We start from the raw sequence: 15,733 nt of genomic DNA, 5'->3' as shown, positions 1-15,733 counted from the left end.
AGCCACTTTCCTACTTCCTGGATCACCACAACCCCCCTGTATCCTATCATTCATATATGCAGCTATCTAGTTCCTCAGTTTTGGTTCTACTGCCATCCCCTCCAGTTTACCTATCTGCCCCTTGTCTTGAACAAAGGCAAAGGCCCTGCTGAAGTCCAGGTGGGCTATATCTTCTAGTACTCCACAATCAAGTTCACTTGTGACCTAGTCATAAAGCTGGATCAGGCATTGCTGACAGCTCCTTCTGGCCATGAACCCGTGTTGCTTGGTATCCTGGAGATTGCTGTCCTCTAGAACTGTTATCTGCCTTTCTCTCAGAATTCTGACAGGCTAACAAGCTTCTGCCCTGCCTCCCTCTCTTCCAGCATGACAGACTCCCCTTTGGAAGCCTGAAACAAAGTACTGTATGTATTCAGTACCTCTGCTTTCCCTTCCAGTCTTCTGAGATCTCTTTTCCTTCTGACTTGCTCAGCCAAGCCAGTTCTGCCCCTCCTTCCCTTCTTTCTGCTGTGCACCAAAAAGAAAGCTTGGCTTCCCCTCTTGATACCTTCTACTAACTCCCTTTCAACTTTAGCTTTTGTTACAGTTACATTCTTTGCTGCTCCTTTAATATCATCCTTGTGCTACGCCTCTTCCTTCTTCCCATCCTCTCCCTTCTACCACTTGGATGCCTAATTTTCCCTTATTGCTAGTTACGCATTCTTATGTAGCCCCATTGGTCTTCTTCTCTTCTTGCCTTTTTGTGTCCTCCTCACACTCTGCTCCTGCTAAAGCAAGCATCACTAATCCAGATCACATATTTAATGTTTTTCAAAGAATATTAGAGCATGCTGTACATCAAAAACTGTTACATAAGGGTAAGATATGGTAAAATAAGTGTGCATAGTGTTGAATGAAAAATGGGGAATAAACATCCCGGATGTCATGGACTCTACCCTGAGCATGACAGCAGACTGGGGTGGAGAGGACTAAAAAAGAACTTTAGAATAAAGTTAAAATAACAATATAAAGCATTATTATCTCAGAAGAGTTCATAAGATCATTGGTAGCAGATACATCTTGCTGCCAATGTGCAGCGGGTATATAGGATAAAGCCAAAATCAGCTCAAGGGCAATCAGGACACCTATTTCGTAAGCACTGATTCATAACATAGATGTTAGAAAAGTAAACGGAGATCAATGTTCTATCTGGCAGCTGGCCAGCACAGAGCCTCACCTTGTGATTCTATCGAAAAGTAAATATCTATTGTCTACACTTGTCTAAGCTAGCCATCTCAGAGGTTTTGCAGTACTAACATTAAGTTATTAATAGAACCGAGAAAAAAAGGAAAGAAAAGAAAAACACGATTTCATCAAAACTTTGGAAAGTCTTTGATTTTAATAGTCTCCTGCTTTCATTAAGGCAAGCTTCACACACATCACTCCTTTTACAGTGAGTCACTGAAAAATAAACTGCAGGGAGACTCATTTCCATGAATCTAACCCATCAAACCTAACCCAAACAGAAAAACAGCATTATATTACAAGTTTTACAAGAGAGCAAGCTTCCTCTGCAACCCTTCATTTCTAAACATACTAGTGCCAAGATTACACCACAGGGGATGTAGGAGAAACTTCTGCACCCCCTTTATTCTGCAGTCTTACATTTTATAGACTTCAGTGAAACAGAAATCAATTATACCAGTCTGTGCTTAAACACACACACATATGCACACATACATACATACATCCACATTATATATATATATATATATATATATATATATATATATATATATATATATATACACACACACACACACACACACACATACATCTCTCTGTCTCTCTTTCTGTATACATACACACACACACACACACACACACACACACACACACACACATATATATATATATATATATATATATATATATATATAGATAGATATAGATAGATAGATACAGTAGAAGTATAATTTTGCCATGAGCAAACACACAAATGTAAGAAAAAAGTGTAAATGTACAAATGAGAGACATACAGAAAAATGCAAATCATAAAACATTGAAGACTTCTCTTTCACTATCCATGCTTCCCAACTAGCAAACTCAGATCAAACATAATCTGAACAGTGGTGCTGTCAGAGAAATGTTTTTTAGTACCATAATGTGTGGGGTTGAGCTTAGGGGCAGGATAGTGTTAGGGCCGGCACATGCATGAGTAGGGTGGGCATGGTAACTATGAGACAGAATTTATGTCTCATACTGTTACATCACAAGCTAGGTTGCTCTCAGAGATTTAATATAGACAAAATCAAAGTTGTGCATTCACAGCTCATTGTGAAGGAGAATGTTAACAGGATCAAACCACAAGCATTGTCATGTGAGCACAGTGATGAACAATGAATATGCTGAAATAGCGGCCATCTGTCACATGATGCAAAAGCCAAACTCCTTCATATCCAGGTGCTCTCTTAATAGTATCCAGCTGGATATAAGGAAGTGAAAACATTTTTTGAAATAAAAGTATATAATTCCAGTGTCATAAGAGCTAAAAACATTTTTGAAATAAGAGCACATTATTGCAGTGTTTTAGCTCAGAGTCCTCTTTTCTGAACTATTCCAAACATTTCTCTTAGCTGCTGGCGAGTATTATTTCTCAGGACAGCTACTACTGTGCTTTATACAATAACACTATCACCGGGCTGTTACAATATACAGACATCTTTTATGATGTGTTATGCATAAAACCATACCATGTTAAGGAAATACAGCTCTTTGTCTACATTTTTTTTCTCACAAATTAGGGACAAAGCCATAAATAATGAAGAACAAAGGACCAAAATCAGGGAAACATTTTAAATATCATTATGATTCACTTAGAAATATAGTAGAGCAACTTTTTTATCAACATGCATTTTTTTGTAAAATAAAAAATTATGAAACTGTAATCGGTAGTATTATTGGTGATGATACTCAGTGATTTACCAGAAAATCAAAACAGGGTAAAAATAGGAGACAAAATCAAAAAGGATGTTATGCAAAATCAGGGCAGAAGATGAAAAAAGGAGCTGGGGTCCTAAACAGGTCTGTGTCATAAAAAACTGGACATGACATCCATTAAAAAGGGTCACAAAAAGATACTGAATATCAGTTATGCAGTGGCAGTGGGTATTTGTAGACCTTGACTTGTTACTCTGTCTGTGACAGAAATGACATTTTGTAGATTTTAATTACACTTTGTACTTCACAATATGCCACTACAGTGTGGGAAGCAAGTGCCTGTTCCCTCTTCTGATGTGGTTGAAACACAAGGCTTTAAGTTTCTCATGATAGCAATATAGGAAGGGCAGGTAAATCATTTACAACATGTACTGTGATGCATGTTACTTTTATGAGTGGAAGGCACCAGTGCAGACACATTTCTGTCATTGTGCAAGATCTCGTTCATGTGTCATGTGCACTCATGAATGGTATGCTAGCCTTTGTAGTGCAAAAGAAACATCTGATAAGTAAAGCCTGCTCAATACTCTAAGAATAAAACAATCAACTCTAAGAATAAAGCAATCAAAGAAACAAGAAATGAAGCATGGTGTTTATATCATGTATAGGTGCAGAGAGTATGCAAGAGCATTTTCATATAGACATGCATGCTATCACAGGTAACAAATTATTAAAGTCAGCTATTCCTCTGTGTTTCATTTTGTTATGTGATACACAGAGATTACAATCCTTTCATAGGACCTTGTAATCCGTCTGTGTTCCGTGTATCCATGTACCATGTACCTTTAAATCCTAACAGCTGTGGTACAAGGATTCAGATAGTAAAGGTCAGCAGTTTTTATGTAATTCAGCTCACAGTAGTAGAACAGCCATAAACCTAACAGCCTATGTACTCAAATTTTCTCTGATAACACTCCTTAAAAGCATTTAAGTCAGACTTTGGCCATATAATGACTTGAGATTATCTGTTTATAATAAAACAGAATTTCCTGTTTTGCAGATCACAGTGTATTTAGAGACTGTCAGACAACTTGAGAATGGTTGTAAAGTTTATGAAGAAAGCAAGATGTTAGGCGTCCAATGTGTCCAATTTTTAGCAAGCAGTCAAATATTAACATTAAAAATCAGAGTCAAGATACTAGTCAATGGAAAAAAATATTTCTTTCAGGAAAATTGTGTCAGGGCGGAACTCAATAAAAGAATGTTTCAAACCAGAAAAGGGAGTTTGTAGCTGAAAAGACATTAAAACACAGCTTCAAAACTATAGATTTCAAGTATAATAAATCATCTGGATACCAAAAAAGCAAAATATTTTTGCAAGAACAATAAACTGCATTCATTATACCCGTTGTTTCGTAGACTTTAGCATGCAGATAGAAAAGAACAGTAGAAATTAACAACTCTGTATCTCTATAATACCAAATATGGGAAGCAAATTGGGTACTGTCAGCCCTTTTTTTGCAGAAGATCCTATTATCATTTATACATTTATTTATTGTCACTTTTTTGAATATAAATCTGCATGTGGAACCAGATTACTCAGAATGTGGGTTTCAGTTGTAAAAATATGACTGTAGTTGTTGCATCACTTAGGAATACACCAAAATGTTTGCTCCCTTACACATGTCCCATGTAAGAGGTTTATTGATCCACAATAGTTTATTGATCCATCAGTATCCTCTTATTATTATAATCTGCTCGGAGGTTACTACAATGTGAGTTAAATACTTATTCTCCTTAAGACCTGGAGTGTGAAAAAAATATCTGCTCTACTCACCCAGTTATCCATATTCAGGATGATGGCATAATTAAATCAATTTTTTCACCCTTTTTTATATCGCTCAACCTTTAACCCAAGAAATCTTGACATAGTGAAAATCACGGGGAGACAAAAGCCCAAAATTGGGGAAAGATTTTAAATATTGCTCTTCAAACTTAGAAAGTTGCTGGAATAATAGGTCTGAGACCCAAATGTATGTCATTATTTAGTGACTTAAATCCTCAGTGATGTTCCATAAAACTACAAATTTTATGAGAACAAAACTGCAAAGCAAAAAAAATGGACAGTTGAGACTTATGCGCATACCTCTCAACCTCTTAAAACAAGAAATCTGGACAAAGCAATAAATAAAAGTGTGTCAAAGGCCCCAAAATAGGGGCAATTTTTAAATATTGGTCTTACAAACTTAGAAAGTTGAAAGAATAACAACGTTTGTATTAGCGTGAATTTTCTGACGGGTCAGAAACTCAAATGTCTGTCATTATTTTCTAACTTCATTCTTTAATGATTTGTCACTAATTTGCCAGAAAAACACAATTTTATGAAAAACAGACCAAAAATATGAGGCAAAAAATCTAGAAATTCTACAAAAATATGCACAGTTTAGAGGTATGGGAGGGAACATAACGAAGTCTCCAGTGGAAGGAGCTAATTGGCCAACAAGGAGTAGGAGGAGGAATAGCAGAGATAAGGATCACAGTCATTATCTAGTAGGGCGTGCAGATGTTGTGGATTCTAGGCAGCTCGATGCCTGGTCCCACTGAACTGAGAAATGCAATGCTGTCTCAAGGCATGTGCATAGTTCCACCACACATTATCCTGATTACTGGGTGAATATATGTCAAGCAATCAATAGAACTTTCACTGAGTGCTGAAACTTGAAGATAAGTTTTTATTTTTTTATTTTTTTGCAAGGGACAAGCCCTCTTGCACTCTCCATGTTGGGGGGAGGGGCCTCTCACAAGCCCCGAATTTAAAAATGCGTACTCTGAAGATGCACAACAGTGAAGAAAATAAAAAAACAAAAAACTCCACTATCATTGAAATTTGTTTTGCTCCTTTTGTGTTGATTGTACATCACTTGAAGAAAGTGCGGTCATTTGAAAGGCAGGAATTCCTACTTGTGTTTGTATGCTCCTTGGCAAAAGCCAGGCATATGTCCCATCTGTTATGCTACATGCTTTAGTATCCTTTGTGTTTTAGGTGTCAGCGTATTAGTGGACTGTGGCAGATCCCTCCAGAAGTACAGCTAAACATATAACAGCCACTCACTTCCACCCTGCTAGGTCATCTGGGTCATAGCTGTAATATATTTTATTTATTTATTTATTGACATTTCTTAACCAGGTTTGTCCAACTGTGCTTGTGGCCCATTTTCAGTGGAAACCAGAGGAGAAAAGCTCCAGTAGTACATTTTTAAACAAGTACAATTTTAAACAATATTGATATAATAGCAGTCATAGCAAAAAGATTCACATATGTTGGGTTACATGCATAAAGTTAAAGTTGCATTAAAAAGAAGCTAAGTAACATAATTTTACATTGATATAGTTCAATAGGTCAACAATAAAATGTTTTTGTTTGTATAAAATTATGCAAATGCATAGTAGACACATTGGAGAGAGAGGTGTAATGAGGTACTAAGTATGGTCCTTTTGAGGGTACATAAAGGGAAGGAAGACTAGGTGGGGTCATGGCAAGGGCAAGTTCTGGAATTGAGAAAATAAGCTTTTAGTTCATTTTTAAAGCGTGAGGTGTGGGAGATTGAACGTAAGTCAAGGGGAAGTTTGTTCCAAGCATGGGCAAGGGAATGTTTGTAGAGTAGTTTGCCTACTGACCTTTTTGGGTGGTAGATATCAAGTAATTGTTGGTTAGAAGTACGGATATAATATATCTATATATAGTAATATATCTACAGATGAAAGTATATATCCTGGCAGATGTCTGAGTGAGAGGTGGTAGGCATAGTTTTTAACATCATAAAGTTTTGCTTTAGGCTGACTTGGAATGCAGGGTCACATGACACACCCATTTGAGTAGTAGTATTTCCCTTAATTATACAGGTACACTAAACTAATATCACAGGTATACCAATAGATGGAACATCCCCTTACTTCCTAAAGAACTGTACACTAGCTACATTACATATGTTAGTTCACAGTAGTGTGCTATGTGATAGACGTAGCTCATTTGATTTGATAAAATACATACTTGACATCTATGAATTTACATCCACTGTAATGAACCTACATTTAGCTCAGTCTTCTGAACCTAGAATATTTGCATACAACACATAGATTAGTATTGTCCCTTTAACCAACTTGAATATGTGATGAAAATCAAATGTCAGTATCAGGTTCAACCACGTATAAAGAGTTTGGCTGAGCTGTATTATCACCCATATTTTCACTCTGAGAAAGTGGTGAAGATTTCTCATGCTTTGGTACAGCCAATAAATATTTTGTGTCGATTCACAGTTGTTAGATTTTTGGGGGTAAATGTATTTGTATTTGCTGTGGGAGATGACATAATTTGTAAGGCTGAATGTTCATTGGTGGGACTGCTTTATATAAATGGCATGACTTCATTGGCTTTGTATTATATTTCTCATTGAGGAAGGCAGTTTTGCCAAAACCGGTTTGGGACCATCAAATAAATAATTATTTAATCATTTTGTTGTGCTTTTTATACCATGGTGCTGGCCGCTTGTTCACCTATTCCTGCTTTGGCCCTGCACCTACCGTACGTGCAGACAATTTTTACTTTACTATTGATCCTAATCAACCCCTAACCTTGACATACTTAAGTCTTCCACAAATATTTCCATTTGCATTCTTTCTTGATTTCCATAGTTCTCTGCTTTTATACAAATATTCATAAAATTTCCAAAATACCTCTAATACTTCTGCAGGATGTCTGGTTATTTTTCTTGTTATAGGCTCCCTAAGTTTGGAGATAACCCTTTCTACTTTCTGTTGCCCGAGTCATTGTGCTAAACATTTTTGTCCTCTGGAGTTATCAAAAAAAAAAGTTGCTTAACAGCAATATTTCTAAACTCATGCATACTTACTTTTTCTTTAGCACTGTACAGTTGTGCCTCTTCTTGTTCTGTAAGGTTCCCCTTAGTCTGTGATACTTTAACTTTCGTAAGATCCTCTAAATAATTTCTATTACTTCTTAACTGATTTGTTATCTTTTATTTCTACCGTATTTTAAACTCCATTTTAATTTTATTGCACTCACTAGCTATAACTTCTGAAGAAATTTCTGTCTTCCCTAATAACTCTTGAATACTTTCCACTACTCATTTCTTAAATTCCTCTTTTTTAACAGGTAGGTAGGAAAGCCCCAGTGTCTCATTTTCACTTCATTATTCTGCATTTTTATCAAAGTTTTTTTTATGTCTGCTTTGAAATAGTTGTACATGTGTTGAAGTTGTCAATTTAATGCACATGCTCCTGAGAAATATCATTTGTATCTAGTCTAGCTCAGTTATTGTACCTTTAGGAATAGTATCTAAATTCCCTCAAAGTTCCCCAGTACTAAATTCATGTCTTTTATACCAGATATTATCATAGATTTCTTCAGAAATCTACCCTCTTTTGTTATATTTACCTTTCTAGGTCCCTCAGATACATCCTCTTTGTTAAAAATCAAGTTCCGGTCCCCAGCTATAAGTAATATTCCCTCCTGAAAGCGGATTATTTCTTCCAAAATGTTCTTAAACTCTATAATAGCACTTTTTGGTGGAATATAAATGCATGTCACTGTAATCTTTCTCCCTTGCCAGTAGCCCTTACTACCACAAATCTACCATTATTATCTATTTTTTTTTTCTGTATTCTGTCACTACCAGAGCTCCTTTAGCAATTAGTGTAATTATTCCCCTTTTACTTTGCCCCTGATATTCTGCTAAATATCCATCCTGAAATCATTTCTTTATCAAATTCACATTCTCATTTATTTCCAAATGTGTCTACTGTAGCATTGCAATTCGTACTCTGCATTTTTAATAGAATTCAGTACTCTTACCTTTGTGTCATTTACATTCCAAAATAACATGGAGAGCATAGCCATTATAATAAGAATTAATTGTTCCCATCTATTATACAGGACAGCTTTGTTGAATGCATATTTCCAACTTTTGTGTTACATCCACATACTAATGTTTGGTAGGTTGATCTTTTATATGAAAATCTACATGACTTTGGGATAATTTCAAATACATTTTCTTTACATTTATGCAAATGTACTCTATTTAGTATCAACTATATGTTTTCATTTGCCAAGTTTGTACTGAACTTGCAAATCATATTTTTGCAAAGACAGTAACATCCTTTGAAATATTTAAAATCTTATAGGTACCTAGTATAAGATTTCTTGAATATGCTCTAAAATGGTTTATAATCTAATTTTACATTTGACTGATTTGAATGCTCTTTCTATTTTCCCTGGGATGGCCTGCATCTTTCATCTCAGGGCTTTTACACCACAAAATTAGGTCTCCTAGCCAAATTTCCCCTAGTCACTATGAATACCACCTGAGGTCTACCCTGAAAAGATGCAGCTGGCCTAGTCAGACTAAACCAGTCAACAAACTGTGTAAACAAAAATAAATAAATAACTCAAAATGTTAAACAAATTCAAAAGAAAATAAAATCTTCTAAGGCCATGTATGAATTCAAGGATGCTTCCTCTATTAAAATTTATCACAAATCATTCTTTCACTATATCAGGAACCTTAGAAACAGCATCCAGTGCTGCATCAACTGATACATAAGGGTTCTACTTACTTTGCCCCTGGAAGACATGGCTGACCTATTAACAGATACATTTAGTGATGATTGTTCACCATTTATCTACTTAGCCTGCATAAACTTGATCCCTTGTTAGCCTTCTGGCCAAATTTTGCTCCTGAACAACTCCTAAAGGCTCTCTCTGAGGAGAAGAAACACAGTGCAGTGAAGATCAATGATATGTCATGGTGCTTCCTCATCAGAATGCAGCACTGCTTTACTGACCTGCCTCATAATCTGTTCAACCTCAGTCTTTTGTTAGGCTTCGTGCCTGAGACTAGGAGAACCCGAGTGGTCATCACCCTACACAAGTGAGGCCTCACCACTAATCCAAGTAACTATAGACTCATAAGCCTTACAAATGTTATCTGCAAGACAGTGGGATGTACCATTATGAACCTCATAAACATGGAGAATGGTAGTCTAACATCCTTTGACCCAAATCAGTTTGTGTGTTGAGTCTGCTTAACTTATTTATTTATTTTATTTTACAAATGATTAACTTGTTCAACTTCTTTGAAAAAAACACTTTAGTCAGTACACACAGCTTACCTCAACCTGGCCAAAGCTTTTGACACCATTTCTCAATCAGGCATCACAGATAAACTTATCAGTTTAAAGGTACATCCTTATGCTATCCACTGCATAGTAAATTGGCTCACAGAAAGAACCCACAAAGTCAAGACTGAGGACACACTGTCTTCTAAAGGCTCATTACCAGCCATGCCCCCAGGGCTAGGTACTGGAGCTACACCTGTTTGGTATTTGCTTCTCTAATATCCAAGCTGACATTAAAGGCCTTGCTCTAAGTTTACTGATGACTCTAATTTTGGAGCCATCATGCACTGCCCTAGGGATTTCTAGACTGTACAAGAAAATCTGACATAGACCACACACACACACACACACACACACACACACACACACACACACACACACACACACACACACACACACACGCACACACACACACACATTTTTATGCTAAATGCCAAAAAATGTACTATCATACTCTGTGGCATACAGAAACACTGTTGCTCATATCGCATTATTTTTTTCATTATTTTCCATGAAACTTTATTATTTAAACACAACCTATAAGTCATTTTTAATATATTGTGAATATTTTCCTCATTGTAATTATCATTAATAATAGCAGATCTTTTGTCTCCTGTATACAGTTGAATTAGTTTTACCATGTATAGCAGTGCATGCCAAAGTGCTGTAGTATATAGAAACTGACAGTTTTAAAATTGATGTATGTTATATATTCTAGGAATGTCTATTACTGTGTAGTTTAAAATGTTTTATAGAATGTCTATTACTATTTGGATATAAATTAGCTTTTCTTCCCAGGCCTTTGCTGAAAAGGAGTCTTGAATGGCTCAGTTGGACTTTTCCAGTAAACAAATAGAAATAAAATAAAATAAAAGAATAATAAATAAATTAATGGTACCCCCCCCCCTAAAAAACAGATATAACTGGGCACATTTGTTGTCAATGAGTTCTGCTTTCACCATGTAGTCATGCTTACTAGGAAATCCTTCTGTTTGGCCCAGCTGATTACTGAGGTATTTTTTCCAGGTTGAAGGACATTTCCTCTCTATTCCTGTCTTATCAAGCCCATAATTGAATATGGTGGTGCCTTCGGCATGTAATATTCCAGACATATGACCCAACTTAAAAGGTCTCAACACTTGCTCATAAAGAAAATCAAAGGTCTGAGTTCTGTTACCTATACAGAGCATCTCAGAGCTTTATCTCTTCATTGTCTCATACAAACTGCTTAGGCATGACCTCTGCTTGGCCTACAAGGCCTTGAATAACCCTGTTCTGAGCATCCTTCTTCATATTGGCAAAGCAGCCAACACAATGAAAATCCATACTTAAGACTTTAACTTTCTCCCTGACATTAACTGAACCTGCTAGCATGATTAAAACCTCAATAAAACAAAGAATCCCTCTCCTCTGGAATAGATTATCTACATTATTTGTGGGTATTGCAGTGGCTAGACTACAAATAATATAACTGATCAATTGCCTAATAGTAACGTATGAACCTGTGAACTTATGAACTGTTTTGCCATAAATACAGACATGAATGTTTTGGATAACTGAAATCTATTGGTTAATGTCTTCTTTTCTTTTGGGGCATAGTGCGTTCAGAATGAGTCAGACCTCTTGATCTTTGTGCTGTTGGTGTAGTTTTCTGTAATAGCACTGCGCCAAGATCTTGTAGGCTCACATTCATCCGATGTCTATTCTGAAGTCTATCAGAAGAACCATGGATGCTATAGTGACTTGATGTTTAACTAATTCAAAAGTTTTCTCTTGCTCTGGTAACCAAAACCACACTTACATCATGCTCTAGCAACTTCAGGTACTGCCAAATCTGACAAGCTATTAGATGAATTCAGAAAGATATTGCATCATATCTAGGGAATGCATTAAATATTATTTATTATGAGGCTTCTGCATATTCATAATTGCTTTGATATTGCCAGCATCAGGTTGAAGCCTTTCACAGGTCAATATGTGTCCCATGTACCTGAAAAAAGGTATCAGATCTGTCTCTTACTTTTGTTCAGCTTCAAATATCTTTGCCTTGAGCTGTCTAGCACTTTTAACACATTTAAGTCACATTCTTACTTGTTAGCCCTCCAGACTAGAATATCATCAGTTATATTGATTGCACCAACTGACCCTTCATTCATTTCAGCTACAATTTTCTAGAATACCTTTAGAGATGAAAAATCTGTATCTATCCAAGGATGTATGAAGTGTGCACAGCCTGGAATTTACTTAATCTGGCTTGATTAGCCAGCACCATTTGTTAGCATCAGGAACAGAGAAGATCTTAACATTAGGCACTGTTGCAACAACTTCCTCAGTTATATAAAGTAGATAATATTCCCTTTGGGTCCATTTATTTGTCTTGATGATCTGTACATATTCTCAGTTTTTCAGTTTTGTGATTGCTGCCATGATAGTTACCCATTCAATTGATTCTGTTTGTTTAAATATAACTGACAGAGCTTTCATGGACTTCAGTTCCTGAATGCAACTGAAATATTTCTTTGGGCATACATTCACTTAACTGCCTCAGGCCGGGGAGTCTTAATATTATGTTATCCTTGTAGTTGATCTAAGTCTTAAAAATCTTGAAATGTCTTTAAAATGTCACCAGTAAGTTCAGTATGCATTCACCACTTTGATAATTATGTTTCTGAACTTTCAGTTCAGTACTTATCCTGTAAGCTTCTGTATTACTTCTTCTAGTTGCACCATTATTATTGCTTTTAACACATCCTTGTCTGTTGTGCCTTTTTATATCTGACATCATGTCCTTTAGCATCTAATACATCAGCTAACTGACCTTTTGAGAAGGACAGTCTATGCTACTGTATGAACATGTGAGGTCATTTTGTGATTGTACTTCATGATTTCGTATGTGCTTTGATTTTGCCATTCGGCATTATCAAATTTATTGCTCTGGCCTTTGGCTTTGCTTGTACTGCAGTCTGCAACAGCTAAGTAAATCACTCTGCAACTGTACAACAGGGATTTTGTTAATGATACCAAGTGCCTTGTGTGCATTCTGACTGAAAATGTTTGGTCGCTTTAAAAGATTTTTATAATGATGCTGCTAGGAATATTAATCAGTATTCTTGCTCCTGCACACAATATACAGTGTGATCTATCCTACAGGCTTCTACTTATGCTCTGAATAGGTTCATAGGTTATTACTAAGCTAATGACCACTAGGGCTCTTACAAGCCTAGCTGTGCACCCCAAACCATTTAGGTCCCAAGTATTATGGGCATCTATATGAGAGAGGGGCATGTTAGTGGGGAGGTAACTAAGGATTTGTGTGTGGAGGGTGTTAGTAAGGCTAATACTTTTCTTATTGACAGTGTCTGTCCAAAAGAGACATGGGGCCACACTGGGGGTAAATTTACAATTTCCCATCCAACTGACAAGGCTTTATTTGAATATGGTCAGGGATGAAATCTTTTTTACATGGATGGCAAGGGCGCCCACAGGCAGGTGCAAGGGGGTGCACTTGCACCCCAATGGAACTGGCTGGCCGGGAGATTAGATTTTCTTTAAATTAAAAAAAAATATATGTTTTTTTTAACCTTTGCATCCAGTCGCACAAACGCAACAGGTCAGTGGTATAGCTAGCAGGGTGCAAGAGAGGCAGTCTGCCATTGACGGCACTTTTGGAACTTTTAATAGTTTAAAAAGATAACTGTTTTTTAAGGTCGTCCTTTAAGAGCAGTCCTGTAGCATGCTGTACTTCTGATCCAGTCAACCGCATCACGTTTATGCGTGCGTTGTGGACGTCCTGTACTCCATGGAATTTAAAATACAGTTTGCTTCACCTGTTCCAAGGAGTTTTGCTGCTTTGCATTATTCACCAAGTAAGGGGAGTTTTCTTAGTGTGTGCCGACCGATCAAGTAAGGGGAAGTTAGTTTTGCTTTCCGTTCATTCAAGTAAGGTAGGTAGGTCTGTAATCATTCATATACAACTTTGAAGTAACTTAAAGCAAAGATTTGACATAAATGATAAAATATGTATGGGGAAGAAAGGATTTTTTTGATTGCCAGGGTCTTGCAGCAGTTAAGTTATATTCTTGCAAAATTTTCTAGCTATATGCAAATGCACTTAATCTCTTGACATAGTCCAGCATCATACTAGTCAATAGTGATAATATAAGGTTCCCAAAAATAATTTGTAATTTATATTTTGACATGATATCTGACTCTGATCAATATACTGTACTTAGTTTAAAGTCAATTTGAGCATTATTTTTTTCCATAGATAGTTTGGCTTATTATATATATGTGGAGATTTGCATCTAAATGATTTTATGCTAATAAATGTGTTCATGCTAGGGTCATCTGGGTTCTTATCCAAGTATGACTTACACAGATAGTTCTCAGCTATATAGTATTGTGGTGACATTGATAGAAGACAAGAAAATGTTTCATTTTTACCAGTAATAGTTATTCCTCATTTTACTATAGCACATTTTCATCCAAGCATTTTCACTGTACTCTGCTGAAGTATCATTTAACCTCTAAGGCTGGTACTTTTAAAATCATTGATGGCAGCCTTAATTTTATTTTTATTTACTAACCTACTAAGCCCACTGACAATACAGACTTAAAAATAATTAATTGAAGCATAAATGATTAGTTGAATTGATCAGACTAAAAAGTACTTACAAAAAAGGACAGTGCATGTCAAGTCCACCAAGACATGTTCAGAATTACTTATCTGCATCTAACCACCACAACTTTTGTCTCATACTGCTATATGCTCAGCTTTTGTATTTTTGGAAAGTTAAGATTATTATATCCTTTACTGAGACATTAACATGCAGCATACTTCTGGCAGAATCTTAACTACACTTACTCTTGAAGGCATAAGAAAGGGCTGAAAGAAGGTTATATGATGTAGTGATTGGTCACTTCATTCAGGAATGTCAGTCTTAAACTTTTAGCATGAATTGGAATTGAGAGGCTGTTTGCTCTGAAGCCTATTTAACAGCATATCACCTCTTTCCAGGAATGAGTCATATTGTAGGATCATAGGAGGTTATTAGGCTAATGGCCCTGGAGCCCTTATAAGCCTAGCCAAGAGGTATATCTCCAAAAAGAAACCTCAGTCAGCACCTATCGTCCCTGTCATTGAGGGGCACAGGTGGAACCCCTGGGACAAATTTGTGGCTTTCCATCCACTAATCAAGGCTGAGCATGAAGAGGGTCAGTGAGGTATTCTGTTTGACATGTATGGGAAGTCTATTCCAGAGACAGAGCAGCCTCTGGGATACAAACCTATCTCTCCAGCAGGTTTTGTTGATTTCACATATTATATTCAGGCCTTTTGAGTGGGTAATAAGCGAGGAGTTAGACTTATGGATATTGAGCATCTAGTAGGGCAGGGTCTGAAATTGCCTTGTAGGCAAGACACAGATCACCCCTGAGCAATGTGTATGATACCAAGTAGACTGACAGTGATTTGGGTCTGTCCGCATAGGACAGGTGCTGGATGCCATGGATTCTCTTTGTGAGGTAGTTCTGTGGCTTTTCCATTTGGTGCAGATGTTTGGAGAGGTACATGCCAAATGAGGCATTATACTCAATTATTGGTCTAATAAGTGAGGATTAC

The sequence above is a fragment of the Protopterus annectens genome, chromosome 6.part0, assembly GCF_019279795.1.
Source record: "Protopterus annectens isolate FY-2018-M chromosome 6.part0, PAN1.0, whole genome shotgun sequence".
Taxonomy (NCBI): Eukaryota; Metazoa; Chordata; order Ceratodontiformes; family Protopteridae; genus Protopterus; species Protopterus annectens.
This window is presented reverse-complemented; position numbering follows the sequence as displayed.